Consider the following 27,541-nt stretch of genomic DNA (forward strand, 5'->3'; position numbering starts at 1 on the left):
GTATGTAGCGAGGCAGGATTTGCTGCCTGCTGCCTGCTTCTTCTTATTCTTCTTGCTTTCACTCTGTTTCCGTTTTTCGACTCCGATTTCTTTTCAGTTGGCAGATTTTTCTTTTGCTTTTCATTTCGCTTTGCTCGTATTTATATATAATTTTCTTCTTTTCCTTCTTTTTTCCCATTTTGTTGCCGCTTGTTTTCTTTTTTTTTCGTTTTTTTTTTTTTTTTTGCTTGCTTCTTCTGCTCTGTGCTGTTCGGTTCGGTTTGGTTTTTGCCACTTGTGCTCCGCCCCATTTTATTGTAGGGATTTTGCTTTATACATATGTATGTGTATCATCAATGTATATATGTGTATTGTATATAGGTACGTGCGCTTCGATATATATTGTATAGTATATAGATAGATAGATAGATAGATACATGTATATTATTACTTTTTTTAACATTTCATTCGTTTTATTTTGCGTTTTGGTATTGGTTGCAAGGCACTGGCCACCCAGCCGGATGGGGAGTTGGAGGGAGGTTGGCTGGCAAATGATGTGGCCACAGAGTCGATGTTAACTGTACGACATGAACTGTCTATACATGCATGAACAGCTATCTATCTAGTATGTGTCTGTTGATGTGTTTGTGCGGACCGGACTGTCGGAATTGCAAGTGCATGATAGAACCTGCATTGAAGCCATTAGTCATTGACTGATAATACATATATGTATGTACTCGTATGCTCGTTATACAAACTTTGACAGCTCTCCAATAATGTTCTGTACGTACTGCACTCGTTATTCTGCAACTCTCCAAAGCTAAGTTTCCAATTGCACTCGGTTCTTCTTGTTTAATTTATTAGTCTGTCTTTATACGAAAGTATGAAGTTTATCCATTTTCTTTTCTATATATATATAATATATATATATCTATATATAATATAATATATTGCATTTTGGTTGATGGCTACAGTGCTAGCTCTACATTAAATATTTTGGATCGACAATAAAGTCTCCAAAATCTCGAAAACTCTAGTCTATTCATCTTATTTATATTTAATATCTACACTCTGAGCTTGTGTAACATGCATTCCAACTCAACACTCCAAACATTATTTCACTTCACTAGCCAATACAAGATTTTCCATCACAACAACTGAACACAACTCTCCACTTAGCTCTACACTTGTCAATCTCTTTAATCTTTATAACAAGTTGCATGCTTATATTCCATTTGCTCGAAAATTCTTTTAAATAAATCACAACTCTACACATTCAACTCTCCACTTTAAACAGTTATGTACTATTTTGATTTTATGCCTCTTAAAACATTTATTTCCCCATTCTGCATTGCCAGCTCATCACTTGCAATTCTCCACACCCAACTCTCCACTCTGTTATCCTAAATTTAATTTGATTATATCTCATCTCTGCTCTGGCAGTGTCCCTTTAAGAATTTTGCATTGCCAACATGTTTTTTGCAAGTCTCCACTCGCAAATCTCCACTTCCTGTTAATCGCTAAAATAGGCGTCGTGCAGCACGGCACGCTAATCAGACATTTTTTGTGTAGAATACATTTGTGTGTGCCTTCCGCTTTATTCTATAATATAAATATCATGCCATAAGCCACAAATCTCCACACAAATCATACACAAATTACGCATTACTGTCATTAGCGATAGCCACTAAGTAGCTCAAGGCTTTCACACCCGCCCCAGAGTCGGAAAGCAGCTTAACTAGATAGGTTAACTGTATTTGTAGCTGTATCTGTATCTGTATCTGACGCCATTGCCTAACCGTATCTAGAAGATACCTCATATTATCTATATAAATATATATACATATGTACATATGTGTGCATATATCTAGCCGATTTCTTACAAATCATTATATGATCACACACACACACCAACACCAAATGGGGGGAGAAAATAAAAATTAAAATGCCCTCGTCTCATAAATCTTTCAACATGTTTAGCCAACAACTAAACAATTTATGACAATTCCATATGGAGCCTGTGCCTGTGTCTGTCTCTGGGCAGATGTGTGAGTGCGTATGACGACTAAATAGTTATAATTATATAGCAACTGATAACTCAAGTAGCGCTGCGTGTGTGTGTGTGTGTATGACTTCTACTTCTTGAATTTGGCGCTTATCTAGACCGTTTATTTATACACCTATTTGTTTGCTTACTAAGCGCTCTGCATGTGTGTGTAGCTACAGTACTTAGATAAGATGAAATAAAATCTTATCGCACACTCTTGAATGCACATATATATACATATATAAGTGTGTATGTGTGTGTGTGTGTGTGCTTAATGGGGCCTGCAACTTCGACCAATAGACAGTAATCAGTTGCTTTCGACTGTTTGGTTGGTCGCCCATTTGCTCGTGTGTCGTGCTCTGCCCGGGCTGTGTTGATTACGTCTCTATATAAATATGGCAGCTATATGTCGCGATATCTTAAGCACACAATTCGGCTGTATCCGCGTGGCCCAAAGTATCTGTAGTATCTATCTGTATATCTGTAGCAATATTTACGCCACACTGATTGCCACACACAATCCACTGAAGTCATCTGAGTCCGTCCGTCGAGTCAGTCGAGTGAGTGAGTCGGTGAGCGACTGAGTGGACTGGCTTCGAAATTTATGGTGTTTATAACACCTGCTTTGTCGCATACGTACACCCAACACAGCCCCACCTCCTCCTCCTCCTCCTCCTACTACTCCCTATCCCCACACGCATCACTTCTGAGCTATCGTAGCTGCCGCTGCTGCCGTTTTTGTCGAGCAAATAAAATTGATAAAAAAAATTTAACAAAAACAAAAACGAAGAAGAAAATAATAAGCACAAGCATTTAATTTTATAATTATGATGATGATGATGTATTTGTTTAAAATTGTTCTACTATGTACACGCTGTATTTTAATAATTTCTCAGTAAATCTCCCTCTCACACACACACGCACATACGTGTAAAGCTTGCAGTAGCTGCTGCCTTTAATTTCTGTTTCTGTATTTTATTTTTTTTTTCTTTTTTTGGGTTATGAGCTATGGGGATTTTGATTTGATTTCATTTCGTCGTTTATCACTAATGCTGCTGCTGTTGCTGCTGCTGCCTCCCTGCCAGCCCTCCAGTGACGTACATATACGTATATTTATTTGTATACATATATATATATATGTATATACATATAGTCTTTGTGGCTTTGCACAAGTTTTCGCGCTCACAATTTTTGTGCACTGATTATCTGCATCAGTTGTTAATTGCTATTTGACGCGTTATATCGGTTACCGACGTGCCCGTTCCCATTCCCATTCCCGTTTAGTCGCGCGCACTCACGATAAAAACCGGGAATGAAGTAAGTAGTATTATATGTACATACTACTACTATATATCAGATAGAATTCAATTCGACATAAAGTACATAATCGCATGCGAATGCTTCAAATCAGCAACTTGTGACTTCTAGTTTACACAGAAATGAACATTTCTTAAATATTTTTCGATTGATTTTCAAAGCTGAAATAAGTTCCATAAAGCCGAGAATTGAGAATTTAAGAAACATATGTATGGTTGAAGAGTATTATTGAAGAAGAATACGGTCAACAAATTTCTCTAAACTTTAGCTCTAAGAAGAACTAGAGCTCTATAAGATATTTTCAAAACTGTATTAACTTAACTGAAGTAAGTTCCATGAAGCCGCTCTAACGAATTTGATAAACACATGTAAGTTTGAAGAGCATTATTGAACATTCTTTTTCAACATATTTGTCTAAACTAGCTCTCTTTAAGAAGCATGCCTTTATTAAAATGTTTAATACAAAGGTTTTGTGTGATTAATAATTAGTTATACAATAGCTGGGAACTATGTGTACTATCTATAGCAGCGATGGGCACGTAGTGGCTCTTTGGGCTCCCAGGGCTCTTTCCGTTATGTTTTGGTAACTGGCGACAGCCAGACGCACAAGCAAAGTACCGATCTCGAGCAAACTTACAATAACAAAATACACGCAGTGTTGTCGCCAGCCAGACGCACAAGTAGATCGATGCAATAACAAAATACACACAGTGTGTGTACTGATGGTCGATTTGCAATACCCGCTGACGGTCACTTATGCACTGACATTCAAAGTGTATTGACAAATTATAAATTATAGTGTTTCAGTATCCATTATTAACATCTTCAATGCTTCAATTAGAAGCAAGTTTTGCCAGCACTTATGTGTGCGAAGCTGCATTTTCAAACATTAAATATATTTAAAAATGTTTATAGGAATAAATTAAGTGACATCAATTTATCAGATTTATTACGAATTGGTTTAAGTGAAGAGGAAATAGACTTAGAAAAATTAATAAATGAATGTTCATAAATGTGAACAAAATTTTTTTCGGTGTACTTTTTTTTCCTAATTTTTTGCTCGCATTTTATGATGTTCTCATAACCCAAACGGTAGTTTTTGTTGTAGATGTTGTTGTAGGACTCCCAAACTAAAATTTCGTGCCCACCGCTGATCTATAGGCATTAAATGGGAATGGCAAGTGAAATAGTAATCTAAACAAAGCTGAATTCGATCGATATATTATTAACGAACAATAGTATACGTAACAGAATATATTTTAAGAACTGGTAAACCAATTAAAATTGCTATAAACATTATATTAAATGGAATGGCAAATAGCACTACTATCAGGATATTATATGTTTTCATTTCCAAAATAAATTCTACTCTGAAATTTAGACAGTTCTCCAATCAGAAGTTAATTTATTTGAAGAACTATAGTTATATTGGAAATATCTTGCCCTCAAATCAATATAAAGATGATACTTTTAGTAGGGAAGGATTAATTAGTGTCAAAAATCACATTATAGCGATCAGTTGTTTAAAAAAGCGAGCTCAAAATTATAGCAATATTTGCACTTATTATTGATGCCAAGTTAGTTTTAAAACCAAACACACTTACAAACACTCATTAATTATTATTATTTCTCCCTTCTCTTGCAGGTAATTTGAACACTTTGATCCAGCCATGTATATGCATATGTACAAGTATATATACTAGGTGTGTATATACATATATTTTGTCTAGAGACTAGACTCAGCGCGTAAGTTACAGACTTAAAGTTTTATTCGATTATTCGCGTTTTGCTCCATATTTAAGGCCTCACTAATGATGCGTCGAGCCACACATACTTGTACTTGTACTCTATACTATATATGGGCAACTATAGCATATAGATAGCTGCATGCTATGTGCGATGTTGTTGATGATTTTGTTGTTGTTGCTGTTGCTGTGCCTGGCATGCCCGCCTCATTCATTCATTTGCGTTTCATTCATGTGCGATGTCGACGGCGTCGTGCCTGTCGTTGTCCTCTCATCAATGCAGAAAAAAAAGGCACGCAAACAAAAAAAAAAAAAAACAAAAATAATAATGTCAAAACTTGTCTCGTCTGCCTGCCATTAGGAACAGCAACAACAACAACAACAACAGCAGCAGCAGCAGCCCTTTACAGACAACAACCAAAAACGCCCACGACAAAGTAGGCGCGCGCTGCCTGCCGTCATCTCCACAGCATCATCATCATCATCATCATGGTTGTTACGATTATGATTATCATTCAGCATCGGCTTCATTATCAGCATATGCTCATACTTATTGTTGCGACCGCCTATTTAAGTTTTTTGTTGTTGTTGCATTTTTTAAAGCTTGCACATTTTCAAGGCTGCTGCAACTTTTTCTCAATGAATTAAAAGCTGGCAAGTCTCTGCATCTGAATCGGAATCTGCTTCTTCGTCTGCGTCTGCGTCTGCTTCTTCCTTTTCTTACCTGGCGACAATTGTCGCGCGTCTCGCGTCGCCTTAAATGTAATTTATGTGGCAAGCCACAATAGAGCGACGGCAGGGCGAGCACGGGGGGCACGAAGATGATGCAGAAGTAGATGAAGAAGAAGAGGAAGACCGGCTGCAGCTATAGAGCCTGGCTTGATTACAGCTACTGTGCTGTCTACAGAGAGACAGACCCCGGACTCAAAGCTTCATTCACAATTTGCTTTTACTCTCCGGCCATTTAACGCCCGCGACAATTGTCGCTCTCCCCACTCCTCCAGCTCCCCCAGCTCCTCCAGCTCATCCTCCAGTTGGCCAACTCAGTCTGCGGCTGCGTCTCCGCCTGTTGACTGTTGCTGCTGACTGCCTCTTTCATTATATGCAAATTTCAATTATTTGCACAAATCAGTCGCTTAAGATCTGCGACGACAACTGCACGATGATGTCCAAGGAGCTGGATATAGAGATGGAGGTGGTGATGGTGATGGAGAAGGAGAAGGAGGCGATGTCGTTGTCGTCGACGAAGTTTATTATTATTATTACTATATACGATCATGATCATGATCATGCACACATGAACATCATCGACTTCATTATGCCCCGGGCCCAAACATACATAAATGTCTGTCTGTCTGTCTGTCTGCCGAACCGAACTTGAAGCCCTTAACCCAACCAACGTTCAATTCAATTTTGTTGCTCTGCTCCTCGCCTTTTGTCGCATTGTTGTTGTTGTCGTTGTTGCTATTGTTGTTGTATTTATCAGGCAAACAGGAAGAGCCATAATATAATTTATTGTATTAATGCGAACGCGCGCCCCGCATATTATTGTCGATCTCGATCCGAAATGTCGAACTCAGTCGACCAACCGACCGCAATCTCAATCACCAGCATCACTTGCTCTGCTCAGCTCTGCTCTGCTCATTGCTTGAACGCTTTACATTTCAATTCCATTTCACTTCATTTCATTGATACGCCAAATACGAGAAATAAAACCACAGCCGGAGAAACCAACCAACCAACAAAAAAAAAAAAAACAATAAAAACCCCAAACTAAAAATTGCCAAGCGCTCTCGAACTTGTATTTGTATATCCACATACGAGTATGTATGTATGTGTTTTATTTTTATTATTATTAATTTAACATAAACATGGATTTCCTGTCGTCGGCCGATATGCAAAGCACAGAATCAAAAGCAAATCAAAGTTACATCGAACCCATTATGCCCTTCCCCATACTGTAGAATATAGTGTACGAAGCTCTTGAACACAAAAGACATCAATTTGCACATTTTTTCAACCAAAAAAATAGGAAATTTACTAAAACAGCCATTTAAACAATTTGTGAAGAATTGTTCATTTTTACTTTTTCTTCTATCAAACATTGCGATCTATATCCAATAAACATAAATCTTTACAAAATGGATATCTTATTAATGATGAGGCTACGTGTAATGCGTATTAAACTTGACCTGCATTTGGACAAGACAAGTCTATATACCAAGTTTTGTATCTCTAACTATTATTGTTGAACAGCTATCGAGGTTCATACAGACAAACAAATGCGTAAGCGAAGGAAGAAAGCAACGAAACTGGCAAGTCTGAAGCGATTTATCAGGATATTCTTTGTGTTCATATTTAAAAATCGCAAATCGCGAGAATTAGAAATGTGAAATAGTGTGAATTGTTGTCTTTAAACACTTTTCGATTTTCATTTTTTCCTTTTTGCAAACACAAGTAAATGTGTGTCCGCTGAGAAAACTTATATAACTCTGCTAGGCAGTGTATGGCAGCAGAAATAATTTTCGATGTGAGTGACTGACTGGGTTGTGGCTTTGACTGATTCGTTGTCTTTATTGTTGTTGCTGTTGTTGCTGTTGGCGTTGTTTCTCGTTTCGACATAATTCTTTTGATCGAATTTCATGAAGCGGCCTTTGTATGTGAGTACAAGTATATGTGTTTGGGAGGAAATTAAATTAAGCGCTCGTTTTTCGATCGCAGTCTTCCAATGCGTGGGAGCATCGATTTGAAGGTCGCATGCATGCCATTAAGGTCTCAAAAAAGAAGAAGAAGAAGAAGAAGAAATGCCCAAAGCACGAGCAGACAAGTTTCATAAAAATCCAAAAAAATTAAAAGAAAGAGTGCCGGAAGCAGCAGCAACAGAACAAAACTGAAGCTCTCAGACAACAGTAGTTGGCAAAGTGTTCATCAGATGCAGTGGCAGTGGCAGTGGCTGGACAAGGGGCAGGGGAAGAGTGGGGGGGAGGGGCGAAAAAACCGCAAATGTCCTAACAATCGTCACTCATTCACTGACAGCCAGATGCGCTGCATGTTACAATAACAATAGATGGTCTAACCCCCAACAAAAGTCAACAACAACATGGGGTTCAAAAGCGCCTGTTGTGGGGGAACGAAGCAGTTTGGCTCGAGACTGCAACTGACGACAGTTCCAGTCAGTCTGTTGGAGGGCGAGACACGTTACGAAATGGGTGCGACAGCCAGTAGGGAACGGAGGAGCGAGATAAGTCCGTTCTATAGGCCTGTGCTTCATAAATCTTTACACTTAGAATGTTTTATTAGCTAAAGTTATATATCGTTAACTAAGGATAGCCGAAGCATCTCAGCAGTTAGCAGCAATGGGCTGGCATTAGATCATCCCACTTTTAAGCTACAGATAGATATATATTTTTTTTAAATTAGCCTAGCATATATTTTGCTTAAAATAAACAAAAATTCTCAACAGTTTGCAATAGTTTTCCGCTTCTACAGACAGCAGTAATTCTCTTAAGCATTAGACTAGTTAAGAGTTCAGTCGAACACTGTATTTTAGTTGAAAAATAACCCAAGTAACTCAGCAACTAAAAGCAATAGAACGGGTCCTTCAACAGCATTACATCACCTAAGCATATAGCTAGTGATGTATAAAAATAAAATATCTACAAGTTATAGTTTGGTTTGGATATATGTAACTAAGCAAAGAGGAATAACTTGTAACATGGCTGGGGATAAGTGGGTAGTGGCGAGTGCAACATGTGGTTTGTAGCTTTTGTGGCTTGCTGTACTTTCGCTTTTTCCACACCTACACACACACGCACACACACCCACCACATTGTAGAACCTTTCCCACTCTGACCACATTTCGAGCATATTTCCCTTGGACTCTCAAGTTAATGTCTGGTTGGGCGCAGCAAATGTTGTGACAAATCAAATGCAGCTGCGACAACCTCAACGTGCAGAATGTACGAGTATGAGGACGGGACCGAACTGGACCTGACCGGACTAGCCATTGGCCATGACTATACCCATTTGGCATGGGGGGTGCGAATGGAAGTGCCATGAGTAGCAGAGTTAACCAACAAAAACAACAACAACAACCGTCGCCATCTCGTCATCGCGTCGTCGTCGTTGTGTGACATTGAAAATCAAGTGCAGTCAAAGCCGCATGGCTAAAACAGAGACAACAACAACAACAACAAAAACAAGAAGGAGCACGAAGCAGAAGGAGGAGGAGAGTAGGGAGGGAGAGAGAGAGAGAGAGCGCCCAGTCTATAGTTTGAAGCCTAGAGCAACATTTTTGGGTGCGAGCGCGTAAATGCGTTGCAAATTTTTCTGCGCGACCTGCACATGTTGTTGACATTGGGGCAGTAGGCAAGAGGCGAGTGGAGAGTGGATGGAGGATCAGGGGCAGGGGCAGGGAGCCCAGACAGCGAATGACCAGCCAGCCAGGCAGGCAGGCTGGCTGGCACTGCAATTGACACAATTTCAACAGACAAGGCCGCCGAATGTGAAGGCGCAGGACGACAACCGTGGGAGGGTGTGTGGGATGTGAGTATTCGGGAATAATAGCGAGCGAAGTATGATGGACGTGGGGGCAGGCAAAGATGGAACGGGGCAGGGGGGAGGGAAGAAAGGGGTTAGGTGTTTTTGGGAATGGCCACGCCATGTGCGTGCACAATGATGTGCGTGTGTGTGTGTGTTGACCGCATACACATGCAATTGATTTGTACTTTGGGGTCAGCCGCGAACAGCAACAACGACGACAACAACATCAACAACAAGAACAACAGCAATAACAACGATGCCAGCAAACAAAATGCCAAACATGCCAACACAAATGCCATCCAAGGCTTGAAATTGTGCAAGCGAGCAGCCGCTAGCTGATGATTCTGACGATGATGAAGATAATCGTGATGATGCTGATGATGATGATGATGGCTAGTAGCGCGGGTACGCAACAGGGGGCTGCTGGGTTCAGGGTGCTGGGCGTGGTGCGTGGGAGGCAGAGCATAGCTATATACGAGTATAGTATATACATATATATAGCATGTATGTGTGTGTGTATGAGTAGCAGCAACAGGCAGTCCAGTCCACACACACACACACACACACACGCACGGCAGTGAAACCGCAACATTTACAGTTAAAGCGCCGCACACAGACACATGCCAGCACACCACCCCTTCCCACCCACCCAACAAAATGCCGCAACGTATGAATGAACCTGAACGCGAAAACAACAGCAAAAAAAAACAAACCAGACTCGCAAATTGTTGTTATTTTTGTTGGTCTCTCTTTTTTTTAAACGCATTCTTACAGTATTTGTGCGCTAAAGTGAATAATTAAGGTGTTTAATGAAAGTCTTCAGACTGCACAAAACACTTTACAACGATTTGTGATCGAGAGAGTTAATCGAATTCGATTCTTAAACTATTAATGATATTTTCTGATGATTCCCTCCTACCCTACCATTATCAACTAACTCTTCTCTTTCTATTTGTTTTCCAAAAAAACGCGTACCTTACATTCTAGTAATATACATATAATATTATATTCTATTCTTTTGGACCCAGATCTGTTGCACAATTATTAACACTACTACTAGTTTAAATGGAAACATTAGCACGAAATAGTATTTACAGTTAGCTGCGCTTTTCTGAGCCAATATTTGACTTCAATGTCTTCCAGTTGTTCTCAAAATAATATATAAAAGTTGTGCCATTTTTTAAAATTAGTTACAGAAAGTGAGGAGAAAATTCGCTTGAAACATATCGAGCTATAAAATGTGAGCGTTTTTTTCGTTACTCTAATATTTAAATATAAATATTTTAGTTTTGAAACAAGTGATTGGGGTATAGCGTTTTTAATCTTAATTAATTAATTAATTATCTGTCTCATTAGCTGCCAGTGCTTTTCGTCTGATTACTGAATTTTGTATTTATTTTCTTGTAGCATAAAAGCTGTTCGTTGGCGTGGCGTTATATTTTTGTGGCTGTATCTTTCTGCTCTGTTTTAGTATTTCATCGGATTGCCAGCACAAAAAGCCGCGTTGTATGCAACAAAAAAAAACAAGCACAGCATCACCAACAGCAACAGCCATAACTGTGAGCTTGTATTATGACAAATGTTTGGCTTAGCCTAGACGACAATGTGTGGGTGTGTGTGTGTGTCTATGCTATATTTTTGTGTAAATATGCAGAGCGCTTTAAGGCGCTTAAGGCGGCTTAATATACAGCCATATGTAGGCCATGCTGCTACTGCTGATGATGATGTTGTTACTGCTGCTATTCCTGCTCTTGTTGCAAATCAAATAAGGTCAACTACATGAGCTTAAAGCCAACTTAAAGTTAACTGTGCAACAACAACAACAACAAGAAGAACAACAGCAAGAATTGTTATTGTTGTCGGCCTGCCTGCCCACACGTGCCTGACAAAGAAATTATGCGATGTCGTCGCATTGATGACAAATGTCAGCAACAACAACAACAGCCAGCCACAAAAATGAGGAACTCATGAGGCGAGGAGGCCACAAGATTGCGTCCAAAGACAAAAGCTGATTTTTGTCTCTACTATTTTTTTCGTCGTTTCCAACAGACAGCGCACAAGACTTGTAAAACGGCAGACAAAGTGAAGCTGCGCTGCTTCTTCATCATCATCGTCATCATCATCATCTACTTCTTGTTCTTCCTCTTCTTCTTGTCAATTAGTGAAAATCGAATTAATATTGTAATACTTTAATGAAATAATGCATGCATATGCAGACAAACAGACTGACAGACAGACAGACAGAGCGACAGTGAAAGAGACGAAAGGAACAGACAGGCTAGCAGGCAGGCAGCGAGGCAGAGACGTTGAAATGAGGATTGGGGAACGGTGAATGGGGAACGGGGAACGGGGAATGGACTAACGTACAGAGTTTGGCAGCGGCATAGGGCGACAGTTATTTATGCAGAACGAGAAACAGTGCGCTAGAGAGAGGCAGAGAGAAAGGCGCATCAAAGGCGGAGAGGGGTGCGAGATGAATCTGTGACTGTGACTGTGCCTGTGCCTGCGCCTTTGGCTACATTTTTGCGTGTGTGTCGCATAATAAGCGCAAAAAGCCAAAACTAAAGTTGATAAAAATAAATGAATACACACACTCACACGCACACAAATAGTCAAGCCTTTTGTATGCTGCATTGTCAATTGTTCAAGGCGGCACTTGCTGGTTCTGGTCTGGTCGGCGGCGACGGGCTTGAGGGAAGGTGGCAACACGCGAGAACGTTGCCAAGGTGTGGAATGTATGACAAGAATTGATATAAAATATGCTAATTGGTGCATAGAACGAGAGGTGACTGACTGTCAGAATAAATAGACGCTGAAGACAAAGAGATGATGGAGGAAACTGCAGACAATTCGAACGAGTCTGGAATTAATAGCAAATATGATTTAACATATTCCTTTCAAACAAACACATGTTTATTAGAAAACATTAACTATGTCCAATGAAAAGGTTGTGATGGAAAAAGGCAAGCAATAAAGCAGGCAATGCATTTATAGTTTATAATCAATGGGAATTTCGATTTATAATATGCCTAACAAATTGATTTTTTATTTAACATTTTACATATTCTCCATAATTAACATTTTCGTTGCATAAATGTTTCTCATATATAGTATTATTAGCTTTAGTAGTAGAACATTTAATTGACAATTCACACATTTAGTTTTATTCACATTTATGCCAAAAACAAAATGATCCTTCGAGGGCTCCAGAAAATTAAGCCAAACCTCGCTCTCTAAACTGCTTGCCAGCTGTACTGATAACATTCTAAACTGCATTGTTAACAGAGCGCTGTTAAGCCAAACTCTGTTAACTTCATTTACAAAGCCAGCAAATGTGATTTTCTCTCAACACTACTACTAAGTAGTATGTACTTCTTAGTTGTTCCCATTGTTTTGTCATTAACACAAACATACTACTCGTACAAAATGCTTGTCTGCCAGTTGCGGCCATTTACGTAAATTATTGGCAAAAATGCAGAACGGCAAACAATTGAAAATGCAATGAAGTGTTGGCCAACAGCTTCGAGTGCCAGACACAGAGGGAGAGCGAGTGAGCGAGCAAGCGAGAGAGAGAGAGAGAGAGAGAAGGAGCAATCTGCATGCCCCACGAGGCGCACCAAAGCCAACAGAAGCAATAGTGACGATGTCGACGATGTTGGCGAGGTTCGCGACGGCAGCGATGGGTGCAACACTGCCAATTAATCAAGAAATTCTTAAATAATTATTTGCCTATTTTTATGGCGGGCAAAAAAATGAAAAAAAAAAGGAAAAGAAATGGAAAGGGAGGGCAGGCGACTGGTACGCGCAAATTCTGACTGACTGGCACGACGATATGGCGATGGCGACATCGTCGTCTGTTGGAGTGTAAATTTTTGTTGCCATAAGCCAAATCATACAAACATACATACATATATAATTTATATATATATATATATATATATGTGCATAGACTTTTCGATTTTCATTTTGTGATTTGCAGTTTGTCTATCTATGCGTCTGTCTCTCTATCTATGAGCGTGTGTGTGTCTGTGTGTGTGTTCATTGTTGTTGCAAAAATAAGTTGCAAACCGCAGCCAGCCATTCAGCTCAGCCCCTGCTGCCCAAACCGCCCAACGAAATTTCTATGAAGCATTGCAGTTAGATGAGCCATTTAGTGACAGTCAAGTCGTTCACCATCATAGTCTGTGAAGTGGGCTGTGTGGGGAGGATGGTGGATGGTGGTGCGGAGAGGGAGGGGGGGCGAGGTGTTTGGCTGACGGAGCATGCGATTTATATATCGAGTGTCTGCCCAGTTCGATGCAATGTGGCACGGTCGACGATGTCGTTGCCGTCGCCGCCGTCGTCGTCTCTGTCGCTTGCCGCCTAATAATAATAAATATTTTTACAGAAATTAATTAACAACAACAACAACATCATCATCAGCAGCAGCAATGACAACAAAGTGTAAACTAAAATGAAGTAGCAGAATATCAGAAATTGTAATTATTATTATAGTGCGTGTGTGTGTGTGTGTGTGTGTGGGGGTTTTAATGGCTTTCGACTACTGTTTAGCTTATAAATATGTTTTTGTGTTCGCACAATGGAAATATTGCGTATGCGACATGTGGGCCGACTACAGACCGATTTATTGGAATGTGGAGCGGCGTCACTTTATTAGGAAATGCGCTCATATTATCAATAACAATTGCAAGCCATTGTATACAATTATTAGGAAATGTATAATATAACACCCAATAATGACTAAACAAATTTCGAAATACCAAGCCGACATTCCGGAAATTGATAGCTGGCTGGAGAGTTATGCAAAAGCACTTCATTTGCTTTGGTAAAAAGCAATATAATCCATTTCATATTTTGATATCGATATTAAAATATTTTGAGGGTTAGCTCGTTAAAGTTTTCATCAAAAACAACAAGTCGATATTGTGTTGGTTGAACATTTCCATATGTTAATATTTTGATAATAATTTTAAGAATATATTTGAAGCTGTATTCAAATGTTGAATATTTTTTATATATATTTATTATATTTTAAGTTCAATATTAATCAACTGGGATTGCTATTGGGTTAATGGATTAATTCAATTGAAATTGAAATGCCACTTTCATTTTTATTCGGAATAACAAGTCTAAGCCACTTGCTCAGCAGATTGGCAAGCCATCACTATTAGTCGTGCTTCAAGTCAATCACACACACACACCCCCTCTTCCCCCCCTTCCGCCTTCTTCCACATACACACACACATGCTTGCATATAGATGTATAGAGCGTAGGCCTTACTGTTATTTGGCCGTTAAATCAGTTGTACTGTTAGCTATATATCAAATCAAGTGCGACGTTTGCCAGCGCTTGCCAATTACTCAAATTCAAATTAAGTGGCGGCACCCACACAACCACATACTGTCACATACACACTCATATCTAAGCCACTAGCACCACCCCCGAAATGAAAGGCAGCCAGGCAGTCAGCCATCCTGCCATCCAGCCAGCCCATACACAACTTGTCTCGTTTTGTAAATAACAAATCAGGCATTTATAAATGATGTGAGCATAAAATTTGCGCTATTACACATCCAAGAAGAGGAAGAATACGAAGAAGAGGAAGAAGCAGCAGCAGCAGCAGCAGCAGTACAACCCCAGGCAACCCAACCCCCTCAAAAACCCAAAACCAGCCTAAGCAAAGCCCTCGATAGTCGAACAACCAAACTTGAGGCAACACTTGAAACAAAAGCGAGGCACAACTCTTTGCTTGCCTATTGTGATTGTTGTTGTTGTTGCTACAATTTGGCAACAAAACTGTCTTTCATTTGAGGCAAGAAGCAACCTCCACCCCACCTCCACCCCCCATCGAAGTCGCACACTCAAAACGTCTTGTCTTGTCGTGTCTTGCCATCTGAGGGCTCAGCATCATCGCGTCGCCTTCATACGTTCGCCTCGTCTCTAATAAGACATGATTGTAATTAATTAAATTAATTCGTTTCGGTTTTAATACACGAAATGTTTTTCGATTTCGACTCTCTATACCCGATTCTCTATACCCAGGAAAAACCTTCCCCCACAAATACTAGGGCACAAAAGGATTGCCAAATGAAAGCGAAAGATTTCTGATTTACGTTCTCAAATATTTGTTTGTCACACACTCGCGCTGCCAACAAGAACACCCACACCCACATACTTCATTCCACCCGCCAATGGGCCCCGCCTCCCCCGATTTCCCCCATTCCATCCCAATATATGGTGAAGGTGAAGCGTTGTCTCTCTGCCAGCCACACCAAACTATAAAATGTTGTCGATTTTGATTAGGCAAACTTGACAAGCAACTTTGTGCGTTGCTTTCATTAAAAATGCCAGAGTTGAGTTTCGCCTTTGGCTTCGCCAGGGTTGTTGCTTGCTTTCAAGTTGATGTCCCACCTCATCCCGTCCTGTCCTGTCCCATCAGGAGCAGCGGCACACAGCACACAGATTGCGTTTGCGTTGCCTAGGTTGCTTTTTTGGGTTGCTTTGTGGCTGTGGCTGTGACTCAGTCCCAACCTCAGTCTCTATCTCTGGCTCTGGCTCTGCCTCTGTCTCTGTCTCGACTCTCGCATAATGAATTGACATTGATTGGAAATTTTGATTGAAATTGTAAAATGTTCAACGTTGGCAACGTCTACCACTTAGCTCCTCTTGCCGTTATTCTTGTTGTTGTTGCTGTTGTACTATCTGGGCATCGTTACAAGCAAAATAATAAATTGCTTAATTTTCGGCTTAATTAAAGATTTGACTGTTGGTGTGGCAAGGCACCGAATTAGAGAAGTGCTGGCGCTAGCGCTGGGGGATGGATGTTGGATCCTAAGCGGTTGGGGGTTTTGGGATTGTACTGTTCTTTATTGATTTGTGGGCGTAAGTGTGTCCTGTAAACGGGTTGCCTAAAAATTAATACATAATTAATATTAATGCAAAAACTAATTAAAAATGGTAGAGAAACATAAAAATTAACCAAAACCAACTTGCCAAAGGGTTGAACAAAGGACCCATAATGGATCATACGCCAGGCCTCTACACGTACATATACAAGTATGTATGTAGCTATGTATATGTATATTTAATTAGGCCTAATTAGGCTTCAGCTTAGCACACATCATTTTTCAAACACACAAAAAACAAAAAACATACATACATTTGTACGAGCATATAGAAGACGCCCTAGGTTATGCAATGAAATATTTGCATTGTGCCTTTCGGTCAGCACTGTTGTAAGCTTTTGTGTTGGACATGGGCGGCCCACAGTAAATATTTTGACAGCCCTTCAACTGGGCTTTTGAACAAGAAAACGGCAACGAGACATTAGCTGGGAGTGCCTGCGTGCTCAACGATTTAGTTAGTTCGATATACATATATCTAGCAACAAATAGATTTTGGTTAGAGCTGCCAAATTTTTGAAGCTATTGACCAAAAAAAAAAAAAAGACAAACTTAATCTGTAGAATGAACAGCAGATTTTATACAGCAGAGCTTGATAGCTGAAGTGGCCATAGTCTACAAAGCACAGGCGTTCAGACATGCAGATACGTACGGCTTAGCACTATATACGAGTATATGTTTATCAATTTAGCTTTTTCCGGAAATTATTTGCACCCATCTAGAAACATAACGAAAGAAAACATAAACTTGATGAGCACTATGATAAGAAGAGCCTATTTACCAAGACTGATAACAATATTTGCAATAGTTGTTTAAATACGGGCGTTCAGACGTGCGAACAAATTGTACTATGTATACTGTTAGACAGAGTTTTTTGTGTAATTAGGATGGCCAACTGTCTGTATGCTTAGTGCCAATCAGAAATAGCTGCACATACTTTTTGTGCTCAACTGTACGTTATTTCATAGCGTTGCCTTTGTGTTGTGTGCCCTCAGTCTAAATACAAATCATTAATTTCGGTTAGATTTTAAAATGTCAAATTTATGTAACTCACACACACTCACACATGCAACCCTTGCTTTTAACTTATCCTCACCCTCACCGGCCCCAAACCTCCCCCCAACCCACGCCCCTTCCGGCAAAGCAGCCACCCACCTTTTTGCAGCTGCCCGCTAGAGTTTGATAACACATGGAGCTTGAATTTTTTGTATGCCTTATTTTGAGGCCCGCATAAAAATGTCAAAAATTAAACACACACACATGCACACAAAGCGTAGAAAACAAAGTGAAAGCCACAAACACACACACACACACAATCGCGTGAGCGAGAGAAAAGGGACATCTAATCATTATTTGTATGGCCTGACCAGGCATCCCCTGCCCACTGCCTCTACAAACAGCCCATATGAGTTATATTTATTTGGATTTGTCTGCGACGAGTTGCCTTGACTTGTACATGTATGTAGAATCAAGCTGGCCGAACCCAAAACCACCCACATGTGCTATTTGGTCAGTGTAATGCTTAATTATTTACTTAAAAAAGAAAAAAAAAAACATACACACATACTCGCTCGTACACAGAAATGAAAAACCAAAAAATGTTGCCGAAAAAGGCCTACCAACAAAAAAGTGACCAAAAGGCGTGCGCTGCAAGGCCAGTGAGGGGGTGGGGGAGCAAGAGGAGTGGGGAGGGGGGGGGGGGGTGCAGGAGCTTGTGATGGTTATGGTGGTGCTTATAACAATGGCGCACAATGCGGCTGCACAAAAAAGGGTCACACACCACCCCCTACTCCTTAAAATAAAATGAACGAGTGTGTGTGTGTGCACATTAATTTTTGATGTACGATTGGTCAGATGGTGAGGCATTATACTACATATAAATATATATATATATATATGTACACTGACAAAAGGTATGCATACGTTATGTAATAATAAGGATAAGCCAAAAAATTATTATTACTTTTGGGCGAACGAGCAACAGCATGACAAATCCATAGAACGAACTGGAGGTGGAGGTGGGGTGGAGGTGGGTGGACGAGGATAAGCCTCAAAAGAACCAACAAAAAGGGTCAGTATTGATAATGACTGAGGGCAGCTGGACAGCAGTGCGGCGTTGGACTAACAGCAATGCCAGAGTGAGCTGAAAATTGAATTGAATCAAGTGGACAGCAATTTAGAAAACCAAGCACCAAACGTATATTTTAAGTGAAAGCTAGTTCTGTTTTTACACGGTCTTTTTTCACACAATTTTTTACACAGTTTGAAAATTAAAAATTGCATATTTATTTTTTTAGAGATAAGAAACCAATCAGCTATTTCTGCATATGATCAATGTTTGTTTCTGAGACCAATCTGACGTGTAAACACAGTTAGGTGTACACTATTGGCCAAGTAGATATCAAATAAAACGCATATTGATCAGAAGACAAAGAGGAATATTTCTTGTTTACTTATGTTTGCCTTCAAAAACTACATACTTAGTCGTTAACAAATTTGATTTAAACATAAATATTGGCGCCATCTTCATTCAAGTTTTGTGTTTTCTAATTCCCATATTGTTTGGCATCAAAACGTTCATAGATGCAGACAAAAGAAAATACCTCAGCTAGATAGTAAAATTATTTAAAGCTACACACTATTGCTGTGCAATTGATTATGCATACAAGTATAATGCGATCCCTAGCACCTGCAGTGAAATTATTTATCTAGAATCTGACAAACCTATAAGCTCATATACTATATATGTATATGTGAGCTATTCAAACATATCGTTACACTGCATTGTTCGGCCAATGCTTTTTTACGATTTTGTCAGCTTCGGCAAACCTTTAGTCCCATTTCATTGCCTGCCCCCTTCCCCTGCTGCCTCACACCACACAAAATTTGTTGTCAGTCAGCAATTAGGCAAAGTCTAATGCTATGCACAGCTGTGTCTATATGTCTGTCTGTGTGTGTGCGTGTGTGTGTTTGTGTGTAACTGTATCTTTGAGTTATAAAACGCCACACATTTTTCTTTGACACTTCGGCAGTCTCGCCAGCGCCCCAAGCGCACTGACTACCCCCAACCCCCCTATTCGTGCCCACACCACTGTGCTACCCTTTAAGCGAGCAGCTCACAATTACCCATCCACACATGCACACAAACATGCAGAGGCATGCATAGATATGTATATGCAAATACTTGCTTACCAACAACTGGCTGCTTGTCATATGACGCATTAAAAATCGAAGCATATAGTCAGGCAGAAAACAACAACAAGAGCAGTGGCAAAAGCCCCCCACTGCTCTCACGCTGGTTGGTTGTCTCTTGTTCGTTGGCTTCTTCTTTGGCGCGCGCATTAATCCTTTTTTCAGCATCTTTTCACACACACACAAACACTGGGACACACACACATGGCGCACGCGTGTATATAATCCTTTTTTACAGCCTCCTCCTCCACCCACAACCCCTGCTCTCTCGCTTACTCACTCATCAGACAGGCAGGCTGGCAGGCAGGCAGCAGCAGCAGCTTCGCATATCAAAGCTAATTTATATTTTGTATAGCATACATTTGGGCGTGCACGCAGTTCTCAACTCAACTTCGTACTTTTCAGCCATTCTCCTTCCACCTTCCACCTTCCACCATCTTCTGCCATCTTCCATCCGCATTTTGATTCTGCTTTAGCGTCGTCATCACCATCGTCGCTTCGAGTTACGTTACGATCTTTTTTCTGTCGCTGCTTGAGGGTAATAATAAATACAACTCTTTGTTTTTTCAATGCCTGCTGAAGCTGCCTGCCTGCCTGCTTGCCTGCTGATTTTTGATAAGTAAATAGAAATTTATAAATTTACATGCATATGTGTGGGTGTTTGTGTGTCTGCGTAAGTGTGTGTGTGTGTGTGAATGTTTTGGGGGTGTCGTGTGTGGCAGGCAATAAAAAAGAAACAGAATTTTAAATTAGAAAATATTAGTTAGCATACAGAGAGAAGAGGCAAAAGGCAGACAAACATACAGACAGACAGACAGACAGGCTGCCAGTCAGTCAGCCACGCAGTCATGTACAGTTATGTATTTACATATGCACAACATACTCACACACACACACACATTTCTAGCCAACTCTTTCGCACACACACACAAGCACGTTCGCTACTCGTAGCTTTTCTTTGGCTTGACGACGTCGTCGTTTGTTGCTTGTTTTGTATTTTTCATTTTTTTTTTTTTAATTTTTATATGTATGTACATATGTATGTATGTACATATTTTCATTTCACGTGCGTCTTTGCTACAGACATGCCCACCCAGCTCCTTCCAAACAAACACACCATGCCCCCCAGCCACAAGCAGCAGCAGCAAGAGCAGAAGCAGAAGCAGAAACAGCATCAATACATCATTTGCGTCTTTAGCACGTCTGTGTGTGTGCGTGTGTGAGTGTGTGTGTGTTGATTTTATGCCACTCTCTTTTCACTCATTTTGCTTTTTGTTGCAGTTTTTTTAGGGTCTGTTTCTTTTTTCTGTGGGTATTTTTGTTTAATATTTAAATAAATAATTAGCAAAAAGGGATATGCGTGTGTGTGTGGGTGTGTGGGTGTGGGTGTGTGTATATATTTTAGTAAGCTGTGTGTTTGCTTACAGTCTCCTCCCCCCTCCGTCCGCCCTTCCACATAATTTATGTGTGCGTTGCTAATGATGTTTGAAATTGTAAAGCAAATGCAAAGGCATGCCTGAAAAAAGCAAAACAAACAACAACAAATGGAAAACCAAAATCATTGCAGCAATGGAACCTAAGTATGAAGCATGTGTGAACAGTTTGAAGAGCAAAATACTTGGCTCTCCTAGTAAGTGCACAAATATGCAGTAAAAACATTCAAAATATTTATGAATAGAAGAGCAATAAAATAAAAATTTGTGAGAAGTAAGAAATGGACAGAAAAATGAAAACATTTAATACATTTCTAATAGAAACTTTTCTATGAAAACTATTTTTTAGGCTCGTATTTAAATGGTTTATAAATTAAATATTTATAGAAGAAGAACTTACAATATGGATTTCTTTAGAAATTTATTTATTGAACGTAAATTGCTGAGCTCATTTCAGCTTTCCAACGCCTTTTATATATTTTTATAGTAGATCTAATTGGCAGCTACTGCTCTGATTTCTATTGATATTTCTCAATTGAATATTTGATCGCATGAATTATAATTCAGATGCTATCATAGCTATGTGTTTGAGCTCAATGCTACACATTATGTGTGTTGGCCTTCACACACACATACATACTCGTACACATGAGATCTGTTAGCATACGACTTGACTTTATAGACAAGTTCCACACATAGTATATACTTGTACTTCTAATTCAATGGCAACATACTTACCTCTAGATTTTGTGCTTCATATGTGGAGCTGCCATTCAACGCCACTTTTCCCCACTTTCTGCTTCTTTTCCGTCTTCTTATTCGCTTGATTCTCATGCTGCTGCGCCTAATGTCAGGCTACAGTTTCTTGAATGCCGCTACTAGAGCCATAAAGCAATTGATATAAACACACAAGCATACAAACACACAGATACGTGACTAAGTCCCCCAGCCTACGCCTAGCAGCAGCATTCGCACAACTTTTAACTTTTCACTTTTTTCCTGCTGCTGCTACCGCTGTCTAATGTCTGTGTAATTGTGAAAATGTTTGGTTCTTTCTTAAGGCACGGCACACACACACACACACACACACACACACACTCCCATGCATACATAGACGATTTTGCATGGGCTTTATGTCATGTCATGTAGGCGTTTAAGTGGCACAGGCAGCTGATGTGAGGCACAACTCTTCTCCCGCTCTGCCCCCCCTTGGGAGGGCTCTTTTTTCTCGCATTCGACAATGTTCCATTGACTTGAGTAAATGTCAACCCAAGGCAACACTGACAGCCGCCCCTAAATCAAAAGAACTCGGCCGCTGACTGTTTAAGCTTCTCAACCACCGCCCCCGCCCCTGCCCCAGCCCCAGCCCCTACCCTATCCCCAGTCTGCTGGCCACAATGTTAAGAACAATCGCAATCGCAACAGCAGTCGTCGCATTGATTTGCTTTGATTTATTGTGCGGTCACACAATGCAGCAACGTTCTGCGCTTGAGGGGCTGTGGACGGACCGCCTACAACAACAACAACAACAGCAGCAGCAGCAACAACAACCAGGCAGGCAGGCAGGCAGCTAGCACTCGAGCATAGCTTGAAGCACAATTCATAACGTTGCTTTTCGTACTAATTACAAAAAGTGCTGCCCACTCTACATTCTACTACTCTTACCTCGCTCCTCCCTGCTCCCTGCTTCCTGCTCCCTGCACCCGCCGTCCTTCATCATCATACGACCTTTCTTGCTACTCTGCCGCATACTGACAGCTGCCGCTGCCATGCGACAAAACGTCAACGTCGAGCGTTCGACTCACTTCAGAAACAGCTTGAGACAATGCCACATGCAAAAATTCTTATTCATATTTCCCTATACATGAGCATAAATACTATACATGCCCCTCATATATGCATATGCATATACATATACACACATATATTGTATATATGCACACACATGAACAAATATCGGGGGTTGGCAGGCGCGCGCGCGCTTTTTTTTTGCCTCGTTTTTTTTTCCTCTTTTTTTTTGACATGTGCCGCCGCGGCACGAGCTGCGCGCAAAGTTGGCAGCACTTTAGTCTTTGTGCCTTTGTGTGGGTGTGTACGGGCGGAGGGGGCAGTTGAAGTATTCAAATTTGCATTCGAGAAGTAACGACTTAGGATTATGAAAGACTGCTGGTCAGCATATATGTATGCTCGTCTGTGTAATTTGATTGCCCGAAACTCAATTAAGAAGCACTTCAGTCAAACGGACAATACTTATAATTGGGAATAGCCAGAGCAATACCAAAATATATGAAGTAAAATTAAATTGACTCTAGAAGACTATAGACTTGAGTAGAAAATGTTACAAAAATATCCTAGAATATCCTTAGCAAAAGAAGCAAGAGTAGGAAGGAGAGGTTTTCTTTTTATCAACATTGCCAAGGAACAAAGTGTTGCTAAAAGACAGAAATAATTCACTAATTTAGATTCTTTAATAAATACAAGAGAACCAAAAGTTAGTTTTTAGATGCTTCCAGAGAAGTGTTAAGCAATTTCCCAAGGCAATGCTCTTGTTGCTTCGCTAGAAAAGCTCCATCAAGTCTAACTAATAATAAGCGCATAGCTTTAAAAATATTACTTGCAAAAAAAAACACACCTGCAGAGAATAAAGCAAATGAATAGGTTTAGGACTAAGCAGTCAGTTCCAAAAATAACATATACTTGTAGTACTCGTGTATGTCTGGCATTAATGATATGCAATATAGTGTGTAGAAATGTATAAAAAGTCCACTCCAAGCTCTGCAAAAGTTATCTTTCAAAGGCAGTGATGAAAAACTCGAATTACATTCTAAATGCATCAAAAAACGAAAAAGAAAAAAGAAGAGTTTGTAAATAGTCCCTCAGATATTATTTGAAGCTTTCCAAAAAGCAAATCCCAGGCACTTACGGTTAAACAGACAAATATATATATATATGTGCGTGTGAATGTGTATGTGTGTGTGTGTGTGTGTGTGCATGGCTAAGGGATCAACATCGTTTGGCTAATAGAAATGTTAACAGCTCAGCACATTGGCCCCGCTGTTAACATTTCACTTAACATATTTGGCGCGCGGTTTTCATTTTTCGTTACGTTTCGGCTTACTCTTGTTGTTGTTGTTTCTTTTGGTATTTTGTTGCTGTGCGCCTTTGAAGTGGCGTTACACACAGAAATATTAAATGAAATGGCGCGGCGCATCGCCAAAAAAAAACCAAAAATAAAATAAAAAAAATTGCCAAATGAAAAACCCAAAAATGCTAACATTAAAAGGGTGCTCAATACTAAAGCCTTTTGCTATAAGCTGACCACACACGCACACACACAAACACACTCAGTCACACACACACACACACATACACACACACACATGCAGTAGAACGGGCATTGGCTAGCCATTGAAGTGGCATTGAAGTCGTCGACGGACTTATGTGTGGAGTACAAATAAAATAAAAAGCAACAAAAAAAGAAGCCAAAAATACCCAAAGCCACCCGCATTTTAGTTAATTAACTCATTTGGTTGCCGGCAACTGCTGTGTTAAGTACAACAAGAGCTTGAACTGGGCCACAAAAGGTTGCATGACTGCACAATTAATTGATTTGCTCAGAAATGCTGCAGAAAGCACCCACCCTCCCCCGTTGAAGAAAAAGACAAAAAAAATAAATAAATACAAAACACAAAGCTTCCGGTATAGGACATTGTTGCCAAACTTCAGCGAACTACGCGCTGTCCAACAGACAACTAGTTGGCGCGAGAGACAAGTGTTGAGCTTCTCACGAGGATTGCATTTCAACAAGTTTCGGGTAGAAAGAAAGCAAGGAAAGTGCGATGAGTTGATGATAAGGTAGTCAAGGCGGAGGCGTTTAGTGGTTGCTTCTAATGCCATAAGAGGAACAATGTTCTTGACAATGCTCTCTAATCCAACATTTGTGCTAATTTGTTGTTCAGGTAAATGAAGCAGATTTGCAATCAACGATTGTCCATACTCTCAAATTTGCAGCTAATATGCGCAGATATATTTGCGGAATGTTCACACAAAATTTGATAACTCTAGCTCTGACGCCTTAGTAGAATGAGCGGATCAGACATGCAAACAATTTATTTAATTTATTGAAAATCTATTTTCTTTTGAGCTTCTATCTCATGCTTGACAATTGCTTTGCCATAGTTTCTGGCTACTTACGAAATATGTTAATCATTTCAAATGGCCAAACAATCGATTTTCAAAAACAAAAATAAAGTAACTCTCGACAGCAAAAACAACAAGAAAAAGCTAACGAGAAGCGTCGTCCTCGACGTTTGCCGTATTATGAAAACAATTTTCAAGCTTAAGCAGCTCATGCCGCAAAAACAACAACAACAACAGCCACAGACATTGCGGCGAACAGTCAGCATGAGAATCAGACAGCACACGGACCTAGAGGCTGGCAGTTGTCTGGCAATTTAAGTCCCTGTGCCGATGACGATGACGACGACGACGACGGCTACGACGATGAATAACGATGAAGAGGACAAAACTGCAGCTTCCTTTCTGACGTGTGTATGCTGGCGGTTTGAAGGGAGGGGGCCAAAGAGGCAGGCAGGCTTGTCTGTTGTTTGTACTTAAGAGCTTTTAAATATCATAAATATATATCTATGCGCCATTATTGAGTTTTATGTGGTTGGGGTTGCCAGCGATATTGGCGGGAGTGGGCTGGTCGATGGGGTTTCGGTTTGTCTCGCTGGTTCAGGATGTTTGACAAATACGACTGAAGGGCCATTCAGCTGCAGGCGGAACAAAAAACAAAAAGACAACAAATGATAAGGCAAGTGCGGAAAGGATAAAAAAAAGAAACAGCAACTTTTGTATAAGAATATAGAATTCAACAAATTGAAATACATGCTTGTATGCAATAAAAATTTAGATACAAACTATGAAGATAATAAGCATGTTCTGTCTAATAATTGGGCATTCAAATAGTTGCTATATGAAGACATATTTGAAGAAAAAATAATAGTTATAAAAAAATTTAGGCATTCAAACATTTGCTGTATGAAGACATTTTTAAAGAAAAAATAATAATTATAAAAAAATTTAGGCATTCAAATAGTTCTAATATGGAGTATTAGTATGCCCCAACCATTGACAATTTAATCGCCTTAACTAGCAACCTAAAACCTTCTAGTCCGTCTCTAGTCCCTTTGCAATAAATGTTGCTGCAATTGCCACTTACTCAGACCCACTTGGCTGCTTGTAACGACTTCCTGCTTAACTTTTGGGTCGTTGTAGTTGCTGTTGCCGACGTCTCATCGATATGAAGAAAAACTTTGCAAAATGAAACAAATAGTTGAAATGCAAAAACAAAAATAGAAACACAAACACAAACAGAGAGCAGTGCCTAAGAACTAAAAACCTTGTTGCCGCCTATAGACTATCGACTCACTAATTTCCAAAGTTCTTTATTGCCTGCAACGCCCCATGCAAGAGTCCTTAGACCTCTCCCCCCTCCCTCCCTCTCTCTCTCTCTCTCTCTCTCTCTCTCTCTCTCTCTCTCTCTCTCTCTCTCTCCCGCACTCGGCCGCACCAGCAATTTCTTGTGTCCTGCAACACTCTTGCCTTTTGCCGCCCATTGCTTCCGGTATTTATACAAATAAAATTTCACAAAACCAAAAGCCCAAAAAGCTGGCCAACAAGTAAAAATCAACGATGAAATCGAAGCCAAAAAGCCGTAAAAGTCATTGCCGTCGCAATTTTCTAGCAGCAACAGCAGCAGTCGAAGCCGACGAAAAGCCATGCCTAGCCCGGCCGGCCCGGCACGGCCCGTCCACAGTCCCCCTCTCTCTCTCTCTCTCTCCATCTCTCCATCTCTCTCTCCCTCTCTCTTACAGTCCAACAGTCCCATAGTCGAGCAAATGCCTCGAACCGAGAGCCCAGACTAATTTGCCAAAAAAGTTTGCACCGCATATTTTTGTAACCTTTTTTTCTCAGTCGTTGCCGTTTGCAATTGTTTCTGTTGCTCGTGCTGTTGTTGCTTTTGTTGTTTTAATTTCTCATTTGGCATTTGATTTTATTTTATGCACAACAAATATTATGGGCCTTCGTCGTGGTCTTGACTGCGCCCAATCCCAATCCCCAATCCCAATCCCAAACCCAACCCACAACCATAACGAAGCCCAAGCTCGAGCCCAAGCCGAAGCCATCGCCTGTCTGGCTTTCCGGCTTTCTGGCTCTGCTTTCAGGGCTTTTGCCTGTCTAAGGTCAACGCTAATAGCACTAAAATTTCAAGTTGGCTTATCGATACCAACGATAAACTATAAATTTGTCGGCTGGCTGTTTAGTTTTTGTCGGTTCTACGGTTGCTAATGCAACTAAAGTAGAGTTGGAGGGGGGACC

The 27,541-nt window shown here is 40.3% G+C and overlaps 1 protein-coding gene across 1 annotated transcript in view; it reads left to right on the forward strand.

Annotated features, from left to right (window-relative positions):
* Nucleotides 1–27,541, forward strand: part of LOC115629329 (homeobox protein cut) — a 112,245-nt gene that overhangs the window by 38,943 nt on the left and 45,761 nt on the right. The gene's annotated exons all lie outside the window — the stretch shown is intronic.

This window comes from Scaptodrosophila lebanonensis, unplaced genomic scaffold, assembly GCF_003285725.1.
Source record: "Scaptodrosophila lebanonensis strain 11010-0011.00,11010-0021.00 unplaced genomic scaffold, SlebRS2 tig00000142-arrow-arrow-pilon, whole genome shotgun sequence".
Taxonomy (NCBI): domain Eukaryota; kingdom Metazoa; phylum Arthropoda; class Insecta; order Diptera; family Drosophilidae; genus Scaptodrosophila; species Scaptodrosophila lebanonensis.